At 39.9% G+C, this 14,155-nt stretch overlaps 1 long non-coding RNA gene across 1 annotated transcript in view; it reads left to right on the top strand.

Moving 5' to 3' along the window:
• Positions 1–14,155, top strand: part of LOC309703269 — a 46,707-nt gene that overhangs the window by 309 nt on the left and 32,243 nt on the right. The window contains exons 2-3 of the long non-coding RNA XR_014275838.1: positions 368–409; positions 6,605–6,655. This is a non-coding gene — a long non-coding RNA (uncharacterized lncRNA). The remainder of the gene's footprint in view (positions 1–367; positions 410–6,604; positions 6,656–14,155) is intronic.

Here is a 14,155-nt window from a genome sequence, read left to right as displayed (position 1 = left end):
TATGGCTGTTCTCACAGCATGATTATATGACACTACAATTAAACTGGAAGCCAACTATGCTCCAGCAGAGTGATATAGAAACTGCCACATCGCTTACATGGAAAATGAAGAATCTACTTGAGTTGGAAACATTATACTTAAAACAACTGTAGCTTATTGATTAGTTTTTTTAATGTACATCAGTGGAAAATGAGATAAATTTGAATTCAAAGTAAAGTGGTTTAAATGGTCTTGTCTGGAGGGGATCTTTAAGTATATACCATAAATTGTTTATCGTCCTAGTAAAGAAGTGTATGTTTTCTTACTTTAACACAAACCTCTTGCATCACTTGTGTAACGCATGCATTGTGCTTTTGTGTTTTTTCAGGCTGAAGAAGCGTCTCATATTCTGTAGCTCTGCAACTACTCTGTAAGTATTGCTTATTTATTGAGGCCTTCTGCGCACAGATTATTTGCAGACCGATCATAATAGCTTGTGTGTAGGCTCTTTAAGATTGAGCATTCAAATTCTGCAAAGAGACTGAATGTCTGGGGAAATACATGGAAACATATTGCTCGCTGTTTCTGGCAAGCTAGCCGGCCTGCAGGATTGATTTGACCAATAAATAGGAAATAATACTTGATGTCAGCTGTTAGAGTAATTCACTGGATCGACAACCACAGCCCCCACATTTCTTCCGTGGCACTGTTATCTGTGTCTGCTTGCAGCCGTATGTTTCCCTTCCATTCGCAGCTATCGGCTGCCAGCATTGCCAGTCATTCTGACGCTTGATTTTCCCCCACAGACCTGGCTTTGTTGTCTGTACCGCACGGAGCTCCTGGCTGCACCGGCGGCTGTTTGCCCAGCTCCTCCTATTGGGCTGAAAGGAACAGTGCGGAGGGGGGTAGGCAAAATTTGTTTACTGTTTGACAGCAACTGGAGGTAAAGCCTTCTGGAAGGGACTGAGTAAACAGATACTAGTAAAGAAGTATATGGCTGAAGAAGCACACAAAGTAGCGTACACTAAAAGTACACTAGATTCCAATTAGAATCCAAATTGGGGTAAGTTTCTCAATAAGTGGATGCAACAGTTTTTCATTACAGCCGAAGGGGGGGCAGGGGTGCTGCTGTGACCACTTGGTGACACTGTAGTTCCACAGTTTTACAGCAAACCTCTCCTTCTAACCATCAAATCTAATCTGAGACAAAAACCAAGAATACCAGTGGAGCTCCACATCAGGGCTACAGCTCTTGATTTTGTCCAAAGTACCCAAAAGACAAAACGGGATTAGCAAACATTTGGAAAAGTTTATTTGAACAAAGCTCACTTATAATTGGTAAAATATAAAGCCCCATTGCACAGGCCGGGTGCAGCTCTCATTCTGTGCAGGGAAGAAAGTGTGTGTGTGTACATGTTTAGACGTCTTTGTGAGGACAGAAAATTGGCATTTCACTATACTTGTGGGGACCAACAGTGAGGTGAGATCTAAAACCTGCAGGACACCGGCCCTCGGGGCCTGGAGTTTCCCACCCCTGTTATAGACCATAGACGAAGGCAACATTTGGCACCCTACCAACATTTGATACGTATCAATAAAGACTTGGTTTGATGAGGATTAGAACAGGTTCTGGATTTTTCAGAACACCCAGTCATTCTGTTCTGAAAACAGAAATAAGAACTATGACAAAAATCACTCAATTCAGAAAAGAGTACCAAGCGTTACCCCCTAGCTGTCTCCAAGGGGGAAAAAGTTAAAGTGTTTTCAATCCCTATATTTTTTGCATTCTTTCTTGAACATTCTCCCTCAGCACAAAAAAACACAAAAAACACATTCGGAGTCTGTCAGAAGGTGGCAGGGAAATTAGTCAGGAGTCACAAAGTAACAGTCAGTTCTGGAAAGAGGCGAGAGAAGAGAGAGATGGGGCAATGGAGAGGAAAAGAGGGACGTTGGATGGAGAGGTGTACTTTTAGTTCCATGCATTTATACACACACACACACACACACACACACAGTGTGGCAGTGGCCGCCTGCCGTGGAGTGGCTTGCAGGGTAAGGCTAAAGTCAGTGGAGCGAAGGATGAGGTGGAAGGAAGGAGTGAAGGATTGAGGCGTGAGGGGGTGGTGGTGTGGTGTGGCATTGCGGGGTGGGGTGGGGTGAGTGAGGAAATGTAGCAAATCTGAAGTGACATATTGGGACATGCTTTGAGTCACCCCGCAATAATACACAGATCTTTCTTTTTTTTTTTAGCCCGTCTGTCTGCTTCGCCTGTCAGGTTTGTTTACAAAAGATTTTGTTTTCACCCCCACCCTCCTCCCATACAACTTCCCCCTTCGTTGCTCACTTCACCACCATTCCTGTGTTCCTTTAAGTTTTCCTTTACCTCATGCTTTCTGTCTTTCTTTTTTTTTTGAATGCTGACATTTTTTTTTTTAGTTTCTTTTCATCCTCAAGCTCGCTGCTCTCAAACACTTCCCCCTGCATCTCTCACTGCAGACCCCCACCAGGCTACCTCTCTTCCCTTTCTAATAATATCCATAATGTGCTCTGAGTGCGTCTTGCTCGCAGCAGCTCGTCATTTGCTTCTCCGTCCCTCCGATGCTGCACCAACACCACCCATCGCTGGTATGCAGTCTTTCTCACCTCCCTTCCATCTCCCACTTCCCTTTATCACATTTCTCATTCCCCTCTCGTTCCATATGCTCTTTGTCTTAGTGTTATCTCACCCTTCTCCTTGATTTCCTCCCCCATTTCCTCCACCCCTTCTTCTCCTCTCCTTTTCCCTCCCTCCTCTTGTTTCTGGATGTGGTGCAGACACAGTGTGAACATGTGATCCACTCCCCTCCCACTCGTCGCCGTGTCTTGGCTCCTTTCATCCTCATCACTCTTCTTCTTCTCTCTGTTTGTCTCCTGTTTGCGTAGGCCACCTCTTTTAGCTTTCACGAGTACGAGGTCCTTAACTCCACGCCCAACTTCTATCACTCTCTTTCTTTCTCTGTCGTTCTGTCACACACCTCCCCTTCTTGTATGCCCCCCCCTCCTTTTGTTAATTCATTTTCCTGTGCAGGCTGTCTGCCTTTCCCCGCTATTTTCACATTCTTACTGTGTCGGCTTTTTTCTCCAAACTGTCCAAGCCTGCCTCGTTATGTTTCTGCTCGTGCTCAGTCTGTGTCCGTGCATGTATCTGCTGATGTGTGCGTTCCTTTTCAGACGTCTACACGTGCTCATGTTCCTTGCTCACTTGCCTCCGTGTTTGTCTGCTTCATACATAAAGGTTAGCTTTGCATTATTGCAGTTTTCTTGCATCCCACAGACACACACACACACATGCTTGCACACACTCTCACATGCACACACAGAGGCAGACGCAAAGATGAAAGCTTGAGAGATTTTCTGGATAAATTCTCTGTGTTGCCGTGTGAACCTCATTACTGCACCCAGGTAGAATATGAAAGAACCCAGCAGACCCAGAACAACAGGAAGAGCGGTAAGATGCCTTCCTTCTTACGCAATTAGACAGGCATGCAGACAAACAGATGGGCTCTTAGATCAACACAGGCGTGCAGTGACAAACATGATAGAAGCACCAAAATAAAGTGCGACAGGGAATAGAAGATTTCCTTTGTTAATGATGCCTCAGTACTTGTTTGGGATATAGTAAGCTGCAGGATCTGAGGCTAAGCCTGCTGCCCATCACTGGGTAATGAGACTAATGAGACTACTCTTTATTGCTATGGATTCTATAAAGAGCACCTTACACGTAGGTTACTTTCTGACATTTTGAAAATGCAGGTTGGGCACCAAATAGCACCTAACACCAACCCTTCTTTAATCTAAGATTTTGACAATATTTCTGCACTGTTTAACTCATAACCTTTAATCTGCATTTCGTTTAGCCTGTTTAAGAACAGGTTACTCAAAAATATACGCTCAAATTTATTCAGACCACCAACTAACACAACTGAGCCATAATTTTGAGCACACAGTGACAGACATTCACCAACCTCTTTATTGGATACACCTATTCAACTCCTCTTTAATTCAAATATCCAATCAGCACATGGCAGGAATGCTGTGAAGTTAAGCATGTAGATCTGCTGAAGTTCAAACAAAAGTAAAAATAGGATTTAAGTGTCTTTGAGTGTGGCATGGTTGTCGGTGCCAGATGGATTGGTGTGAGTGTTTTACAAACTGATCTCTAGGTTTTACAGAGGTATGAAAAAGAATCAAATGTCCAGTGAGCGGTAGTTCTCTGGAAAAAACACCAGAGGTCAGAAGGGAATGGCTAGACAGTTTTAAGCTCATAAGAAAGCAATATGATATCTAATAACCACTTGTTACAACCCTGGTATGCAGAAGAGTACATCACAAAGCTCACATGATCTCTAACGGCTTTCTTGAACATGACATTGAGTTCACCATCCTCACTTGGTCTTCGCAGTCACCAGATCTACAACTGTGGTCACGCCAGCATCAAATCCATCCAAGCTACATGGTTTATTAAAATAATCAAATTACAGCATTTACATTTATGTTAGACTACTTTTAATTAACTGCTTTAGCCCACTTACAATGAAAATTAATAAAAATCTTGTTCATGACCTGTGTAGTATGTTAACACTATTGGAAGTAAAAATAACTTGAACTCCAATTTTGAAAACACAACTTTCTTTTTTTCTTCTGACTTGTATTATGAGTATGAGTCTGTGGTCTGGGAGAGAGTCTGTAACTCTGTCTGCAAAATACAGGATATAATGACCAATGTTGGGCAATTAATTATATAGTTACTTCTTCAAAAAACTAACTGAGTTATGCAAACAACAAAGTTTTTTGCAGCTGTTTACCTAAAAATGCAGCCAAGGCATTTTTTAAAAATAAACATTTTAAACTATTTACAGAACAATCAGCTGTTCTGCATCAAATTTGATGCCACACAAATTATTTGAGCCACTCCAAAAAATAATTTCTGTCCACTATGAGATAAAGGAGAACAACAGCCTGATACCTGCAGGCCTGACAACAGGAGATGTATCACTCCTGTAACACCTGTAACATTCAGCAGTCGCCTCATTGTTCTGACACACACAACAAAACTACTGACTACACTACACACTAACTACACAAGATTTGCGCTAAACGTCGAAAATCTCTCACATCTCAAAACACCGCCGTCACTCCTAAAATTTCCCCCTTCCTAAACCACTAAATGCCATGTTGCCATATTATTTTTTTTTATTGGTCGACATGGTACTTTTTTCGACCAATGGGAAAGGGTGGGTTTTTTTGGTTTTGTTTTTGCTCACAGGCGGAGAGTGCTTTTGAGCGTTTTCCTTATAAAACGCAGTTTTTACCGTTTCTTCCCGCAGTAAATATAAACAACGATAGTATTCATTGCATTTTTATTTTTTATCATAACTCCGGTTTTACGTGGCCTATCAACACAATTTAAAAACTGGTATAAAGTCCACACTTTTTCCATCAGTTGAACACCGTCTGTCCTGCTCACATCTCCAATGGTTGTACACGTTGTCATCAACTTGGCTTCACTCCACATCAGCCACGCCGCTTTGCCAGCTAAAACACCGGTGTCAGCACATAAGGAATGTAAATTGCGTGATTGGCTGGACTATGGGATAAGGTGGCATCGTTCTAATCCCAGCAGCTGAAACAGCCAGTCACTTACTGACTAACTGCAAAACAGAATTGTTAACGTATTAATTTTAATTTCAATTCAGGTTAATGTTTTTTTTGTGCGCAACGCAGATTTTCTGTGCGCAGAGACCGTGCCAGCAGTGTTGCCAACTCCTCAGTAAGGAAAATCGCTATTGGTTGTCCTAAAAGTCGCTAGAAGTCGCTAAATGACGTCATCGCCTAATTTGCATAATTGATCATGCTAATCTAATTGTAACCTATGTTGTTGGAGAGAGAAATAACATTGTGGAAGAGACAAAGTGAGTAAAAAATGTCCTAAATGCTTTAGAGTTTATTTAGAACTACAAATTAAATTTCTTTTAGCAATTATTGTTTTTTTTAATGTCACAATTCCAACCCTGCTCCTTTATCCGGGCTTGGACCGGCAAGTGACCCGAAATAGGCACTCTGGTGGAGTTACTTTGTGTGTGTGTGTTTATAAGTAGTTTTAAACCTTGTGATCCACAAAACAGCATTAGAGTAAAAGAAGAACTGACTGCGTTACAGCACCTGCTGCTTGTTGAGAGTAAAAACGATACGCGCTTTCACGTCTTTTTTTAGCGACTTTCTTTAGAAAACAAAGTCGCTAAGGGGTCTGAAAACAATTGCGCACGCACGCAGCTTAGAGAGAACATTGGCTGTAACATATATGAAAATCACCATTTGAAATGGGATGGCTTATTGAAGTCGCCACATTCACTTGCTGGTGCTTGCCAGCTGCGCACACCTGTAAACGCTGCTGTAATTGTCGGCTGTTGGCCACAGCTGATGTTGATGTAGTAAAGGAGGTGTAGTCACTCCGAGCAGGATTTGATAATGTCACACTCCGGCTTCCGCAAAGAATTTTGTTGTTGTTGTCGTCACAGTCCGTTGCTGTCTGTATATTGTTTTTGGAAATGCACATTTTGAAGCAGACTTTTTTTTTCTGTACCAGATGTGGCGCTCCCTGGATAAAACTGAGTCGTGGAACCACTATTTCCTGTAGGTAAGTACAACTAATTTCAAACATTGTACAATCTGTAAACATCTATCATCTATGTATCTATCTATACGAGCTAGTTAGTGTGCTAAAATGCCAGAATTATAAAAGTTTGCTATTTCTTTTTTGTTTCATTTCAATTTTTTGTTCTTAGTTCAGTTTAGTTTAGTTTTCATTATTTTCAGCCTTAATTTGATTGTCTTTTTAAGTTATTCTATGGAGGATATTTGTCAGAATTAAGAAGTTCAGAATTGGTGTTACAATACAAACACAATACTTTGCAGAGCCAGTTGACTCACAGCCATGTAAACATCACACAACTCGGTAAACACATTCAGGAAAGCCTCATCAGGGAGACTGTTGACGAATTGCACCACACTGATGAAGACTAAAATTAAGGGTATTTTAGCCAGTTCTATAAGCACACAATACTCCTTCAGTCAGTTTTTTTCTTTTTGTTGGAGTCCAATGTTCACTTATGTTTTTAATTGAATGTTTATTCATGAGGCAACTTTTATTGTTACATTGTACCAATATATTTAAAAAAAACACTTGAATATTAATATCAATACCTTATTTCGCTTTCATATTCATAACTGTGGAAACTTGATATTTGTTCCCTTCAGTTCTTTGGGTTAAGTACAGATACATTTTTGTGTCATATGGTTCATCTCTTTTTTTTAATTGAGCTGGTTGTTTAGCCCTAATCTAAACTGATAATAGCATCAGTCTATAATATTGCCCTAAGACCTAAAGAATTAAAAAGAATTCCATATTAAACTAATATATCCCTTTGTTACACAACCTTCTTGTTGCGGTCCTTGTGTACTTTCTGCTGTTTGTCTCATGCTTAGCTGCACTTGCCATTCTTTGCTCCCACATAAAATTTGATAAGGAATGACACACTGTAAAATATAAAATTTACACTTTATATGTGTTTGTTTCCCACACTGTTTGTATGGGATATTGCATTTGTTTTAAATGTTATATACCTATGTGGTATGTGACTTTTGTTGCTATGATGCCAGGTCTCTCTTGGAAATGAGATTTTTAATCTCAATGAGATTTTTTTACCTGGATAAATAAAGGATTAATAATAATAATTATGCTGTGCAGCGGTCATTCATTGGGCATATGTGTAAGCCAACAAGGTACAAAACGATACAGGAATACACAAGATGACTTTTTTCCAGTATTAAAATTGTTGTTTATGCTTTAAAACCAGATTTTTCTGTTGGCATATTTTCACCCAAACTGCCAGATACTGGCAAAATTGTCTGTCTTTTTCTTAGAAGTCTAATCATTTTGCCTCTGACATTTAGTGCAATGATTGACGGGAAACAGGGAGAAAGAGGACATGACATTCTGCCTAGGCCCCCCAGCTTTGTGTCGAAGCACAGATGCTGCATTTATGTGTGTGTGAATGGGTGGATGACTGGATATGTAAAGCGCTTTGGGGTCCTTAGGGACTAGTAAAGCGCTATATAAATACAGGCCATTTACCATTTACCATTTATGTGGTCTGCATTGCCCTTCTAATGTGTCATAGCCTGTTATATATAAATTGGATACGTCAGTCACTGATCTTTGCAATGCTGGAATTGGTTAAGTCTTCAGGTGCGTCCTTCGAGTGGAGGGATTGGGTGCAGACGGATTATATGAGTGGTTAAATTAGTTTGAAATTCTGAACAGTTTTTGCTTTCACTGTATGAAACGTGGTGACCTCATTCGAGCAGACCGGTTCTGCACGTTACAGCACACATTTATGATGTTCTGTAATAACAAAACTCTCCTGCAACCTATGACGGTGCCCTCCTCACCTGAAGTCTTTGCCGTGCTTATGAAATTTCATAACATTCCCCAGCCAGCCAGCTTTAAGCTTTGAATATCACATCTGCCTGCAGGATGTAATCTAAGTTTTCCTGGTTTGTGGGGTTTCCAACCTTTGCTGTGCTCTGCTGGGTGCATGGTTGCAGTGAGTGATGAAGTTTAACGGCGACTGGGTTAACACAAGTTGATCACTTTGTCCCTAACTTTGCCTGCTAATGTGTGAATGAACACAAGGAATACAGCTATTGATTATCATAACAAAAGCGAAAAACTCAGCAGTTGCAGTTTACACAGCGTTTATTTGAATGTTGTTGATTATTTTGTTGTTAATTGGTTGTCATAATTCCATTAATTTAGTGTTACGAGGAGGCAGCATTTGTTTGGTAAAATTGTCTGGCTGTAATTATTCTGTATTATTCACTTTTTATTATCAGCCTGTCGCAAAAAAACATACTTGGCACCATTTCTTTATGAAAAATGCCAAAGATCACATGATTTGACAGCCATAAAATAGTGTTTCTTACACCAGCAGGGTAATTCTCAAAACACTATAAGTTAAAAGACTGTTAATGTTAGCATGGTGTGCAGCATGCCATGTTTTTAAGAAATAGAAAACAATAAGTAAAGACATAAGAGATAAATCTGACCCTTCAGCCTGTCTACTGTTCACTTAAGCCTCATCAGAAATGGCCTGAGTAGAAGAGTGGCTGTCAAGAAGACTGAAAATCAGTGGCAACAGGTCTTATGAAGTGATGAATCCAAACTTGGAATTTCTTGTCCAAGTCATTACATTCCATATGTATTTAAGAATTCAAATGTCTTACAGTGGTGTAAAAAGTTTTAGGTCATTCAACATAAGACAAAAAATAACCAGAGTAAATACAACATGCAGGTTGTAAATGACAATTTGATTCAATAAGGGAGAAAACCATCCAAACCTACCTACTAACCAAACCCCCGTGAAAAAGTAATTTCTCCTCCCGTTAAATCGTGAATTAACTGTGATTGATCACATTTTTGGAAAACTGAGTTTCACTAAACACACTCTGATTACTGGCAAACCTGTTGAATGAAGAATCACTTCAATAGCACCTGTCTCACAAAGTGAAGCAGGCTAAAAGATCTCAAAAAGCAAAACATCACCCCATGATCTAAAGAAACCCCTGAGAAACAAAGTCACTGATATCTACCAATCTGGAAAGGATTACAAAGCTATTTCTGAGTCTTTCAGACTCCAGTGAACCCCGGTGAGAGCCATTTTACACAACTGGAGAAAACTTTAAAGGAGTGACTGGCCCTCCAAAATTACTCTAAGAGCACATCGATGACTCATCCAGGAGGTCATGTCTCAGTTAATGTCAGAGTTCATGATTCAACGATAAGAAAGAGACTGGGCAAAAATGGGATCCATGAGAGTTCAACGAGAAAACCACTGCTGACCAAAAAGAACACAAAGGCTCGAATCACATTTGCTAAAAAATATCTTGATGACTTTTGGGAAAATACTCTGATGAGACTGACGAGGCAAACCCTTTGGAAGGTTTGAGTCTCATTACATCTGGCGTAACACAGCATTTCAGAAAAGGAACATCATACCAACAGTAAATATGGTGGTGGTAGTGTGATGGTCTGAGGGTGTTTTGCTGTCCCATGACCAGGAAGACTTGCTGTGGTAAATGGAAGCATGAATTCTGCCGTCTACCAAAACATCCTGAAGGAGAATGTCTGTCATCTGTTTGGGACCTCAAGCTGAAGCACGCTTAAGTTCTGCAGCAGGACAATGATCCAAATCACACCATCATCCGATTGAGATGCTGTGGCATGACCTTAAAAAGCCAGTTCATGCTCAAAACCCCCCAAGGTGGCTGAATTACAGCAGTTCTGCAAAGATGAGTGAGCCAAAATTCCTTTACAGGACTGTAAAAGACTCCTTGCAAGTTATCACAAATCCTTGATCACAGTTGTAGCTCCTAAAAGTGGCCCAACCAGTTATTAGGTTTAAGGGGCAATCACTTTTTCAAACAGGGCCATGTGGCTTTGAAGTCTTTCCCCCCTTAATAATAAACCCTTTTATTTACAACTTACATTTTGTGTTTACTTGTGTTATCTTTGTCTAATATTAAAATTTGTTAGATGATCGGAAACATTTAAGTGTTCAACATACCAAAAAATCAGGAAGGGGTCAAACACTTTTTCACACCACTGTAGAAATGGTAAAATATAAATAAGGAATGGCTGAGGACTTTTGCACAGTACTGTCCACTGAATCCCATAAAATCTTAATGAAAAACATCAAATAAACTGCATCCTCAGACTGTAAAGTCCGAACAGTATTCAGAAGAAGAGATGGAATTAAATGTTGCCGTGTTGGCACTTTCACTGATTAAATCACGGTTTGCCTGTGTGGGAAAACTAAAACCAGCTCATTCAACCTTTTTCTGAAACAAGGTCAGTGTCAGGAGACTTTAATTTAACGTTGTTCTTCAAATTTACATTAAACTTGTTTATAATGTAGTTTCTTTTCAGCATTAATTTTTAGTTTTACAGTGAAAGCAACATCTGAATCCTGCGATTGAATACTCTGTAAAATATATTCACAATTAAAATGCATAAAATTCAGCTCTGAGTCCTGACATCAATCTCAAATATGAACTGTAAAACTGTCTAAAACTATTTTTCATTGGCTGTTTTATTGCTTCTTTGACAATTTCATTTTAACTGCTCTGTCTTCTTATAGCATTAAAAAAAAGACAAAAGCATACCTAAAGACTGACTGTACTAGAAACATTTAATAATAATTTGTCTTTACAAGAAGTTTTTTGCAGTGAGCAAAAACATATCAGTAATATGTATTTGTTAAAAAAAGAGGAGCTTGTGACACATTAGTGATCATATTGGAAGTAAAAGAAGGGGGAAAATAGATTTTTCTTTCTTTTCTTTTTTTTCCTTTGGATGCTAGCTCCAATGGGCAATGGAGTTTGAAGAAATAATAGCTTTTAAAGCAACAAGCAGGCAGAGATGAAGTAGAGAATAACACTGTGTACGATGTTTCGATCCAAACTCGGCATGAAGTGCCTTGAAGAACAGCAGGATCATCCTTAAAAGAAGAACAATAGATAATAACTGAAACACAATTAAAACAAAATGTGTTTCAGATTTAGTATAGATTTCAATATAGTGCTGTATGTAAGGTATTTTAAGGACACAGAGGAACCTTAAGTGAAAACAGTAACAATAAACTCTGCACACAATGAAACTGTCAGAGACAGAGGGAGAAATATAGAAAAGAACAACTAAGGTGCAGCTGGGCTGAGGGGTAGAGTATTTTTTTAAATGATTTTATATGATGATTTAATTTATTAAGGGAAAAAAGTTATTCAAATCTACCTGGATCTTTGTGGAAAAGTAACTGCCCCTTAAACCTAACGACTGGTTGTGCCACCCTTGGCTGCTAGAATTGCAATTAAGCATTTGTGATAACTGCCAATGAGTCTTTCACGTGGCTGTGGAGGAACTGTGGCCCGGTCCTCTTTCCAGAATTGTTTTAATTCTGCCACACTTGAGGATTTTCCAGCATGAATGTCCTTTTTAAGGTCATACCAAAGCATCTCAATCAGACTTAAGTCATATGAGCCATACTAGACAGAACCCATGAACATCACTGGGTTTCCTCCCTTGAGATCTTCAGCCAGGACTTCACTGCAGCTGCTTTCGGTTGCTGCTTGCTTGTGGGGCTGCACCTTGAGTTGCATCTTCAGTTAATGAAAAGCTTACTCTACTGGGTTTAGCTCAGATGACTGACTTGGGCATTAAAAATATCCCATTTCTTTACAGTGGGAAACTCAATTCAATTTAATTTCAATTCAGTTTTACTTATATAGTCCCAAATCGCAACAGCAGTTGCCTCAATGCACTGAAATATTGAGTTGCTTTTGCAGCATGCTTTGTCTTATTATCTGTTTGTACTGTTAAACACTGTCTGATCAATTTTGTAGCATTTGAACCTGAGCAGAGTCTAGTCTGCTGTTTCTATCAGCAGTAACATAATACTAGTGACTTGGAGCCACTTGCTCTACATGCCCATGTCACCTCCGTCATGTTTGACAGATGATGCTGTATGCTTCTTTTGTCTCTGTACTTTTCTCTCCCAATCAAGAATTATTTTTTTTTAAAGAACAAAAGATGTTTTCTAGCAAACTCTTAATCTGTCCTTCTCGTCCTTGAGTGTAACCAGTAGTTTGCACCTTGTTGTTAACCCTCTGCATTTAGAGGGTTAACTTGTTGTTTACACTTTGTTGCAATGATATACCTACAATGTAGATATACAGGGAGTGCAGAATTATTAGGCAAGTTGTATTTTTGAGCAATAATTTTATTATTGAACAACAACCATGTTCTCAATGAACCCAAAAAACTCATTAATATCAAAGCCGAATGTTCTTGGAAGTAGTTTTTAGTTTGTTTTTAGTTTTAGCTATTTTAGGGGGATATCTGTGTGTGCAGATGACTATTACTGTGCATAATTATTAGGCAACTTAACAAAAAACAAATATATACCCATTTCAATTATTTATTTTTACCAGTGAAACCAATATAACATCTCCACATTCACAAATATACATTTCTGACATTCAAAAACAAAACAAAAACAAATCAGCGACCAATATAGCCACCTTTCTTTGCAAGGACACTCAAAAGCCTGCCATCCATGGATTCTGTCAGTGTTTTGATCTGTTCACCATCAACATTGCGTGCAGCAGCAACCACAGCCTCCCAGACACTGTTCAGAGAGGTGTACTGTTTTCCCTCCTTGTAAATCTCACATTTGATGATGGACCACAGGTTCTCAATGGGGTTCAGATCAGGTGAACAAGGTGGCCATGTCATTAGTTTTTCTTCTTTTATACCCTTTCTTGCCAGCCACACTGTGGAGTACTTGGACGCGTGTGACGGAGCATTGTCCTGCATGAAAATCAAGTTTTTCTTGAAGGATGCAGACTTCTTCCTGTACCACTGCTTGAAGAAGGTGTCTTCCAGAAACTGGCAGTAGGACTGGGAGTTGAGCTTGACTCCATCCTCAAGCCGAAAAGGCCCCACAAGCTCATCTTTGATGATACCAGCCCAAACCAGTACTCCACCTCCACCTTGCTGGCGTCTGAGTCGGACTGGAGCTCTCTGCCCTTTACCAATCCAGCCACGGGCCCATCCATCTGGCCCATCAAGACTCACTCTCATTTCATCAGTCCATAAAACCTTAGAAAAACCAGTCTTGAGATATTTCTTGGCCCAGTCTTGACGTTTCAGCTTGTGTGTCTTGTTCAGTGGTGGTCGTCTTTCAGCCTTTCTTACCTTGGCCATGTCTCTGAGTATTGCACACCTTGTGCTTTTGGGCACTCCAGTGATGTTGCAGCTCTGAAATATGGCCAAACTGGTGGCAAGTGGCATCTTGGCAGCTGCATGCTTGACTTTTCTCAGTTCATGGGCAGTTATTTTGCGCCTTGGTTTTTCCACACGCTTCTTGCGACCCTGTTGACTATTTTGAATGAAACGCTTGATTGGTCGATGATCACGCTTCAGAAGCTTTGCAATTTTGAGACTGCTGCATCCCTCTGCAAGATATCTCACTATTTTTGACTTTTCTGAGCCTGTCAAGTCCTTCTTTTGACCCATTTTGCC

This window comes from Aulonocara stuartgranti, assembly GCF_965226115.1.
Source record: "Aulonocara stuartgranti genome assembly, chromosome: 3".
In the NCBI taxonomy this organism is placed as follows: Eukaryota; Metazoa; Chordata; class Actinopteri; order Cichliformes; family Cichlidae; genus Aulonocara; species Aulonocara stuartgranti.
This window is presented reverse-complemented; position numbering and strand designations above follow the sequence as displayed.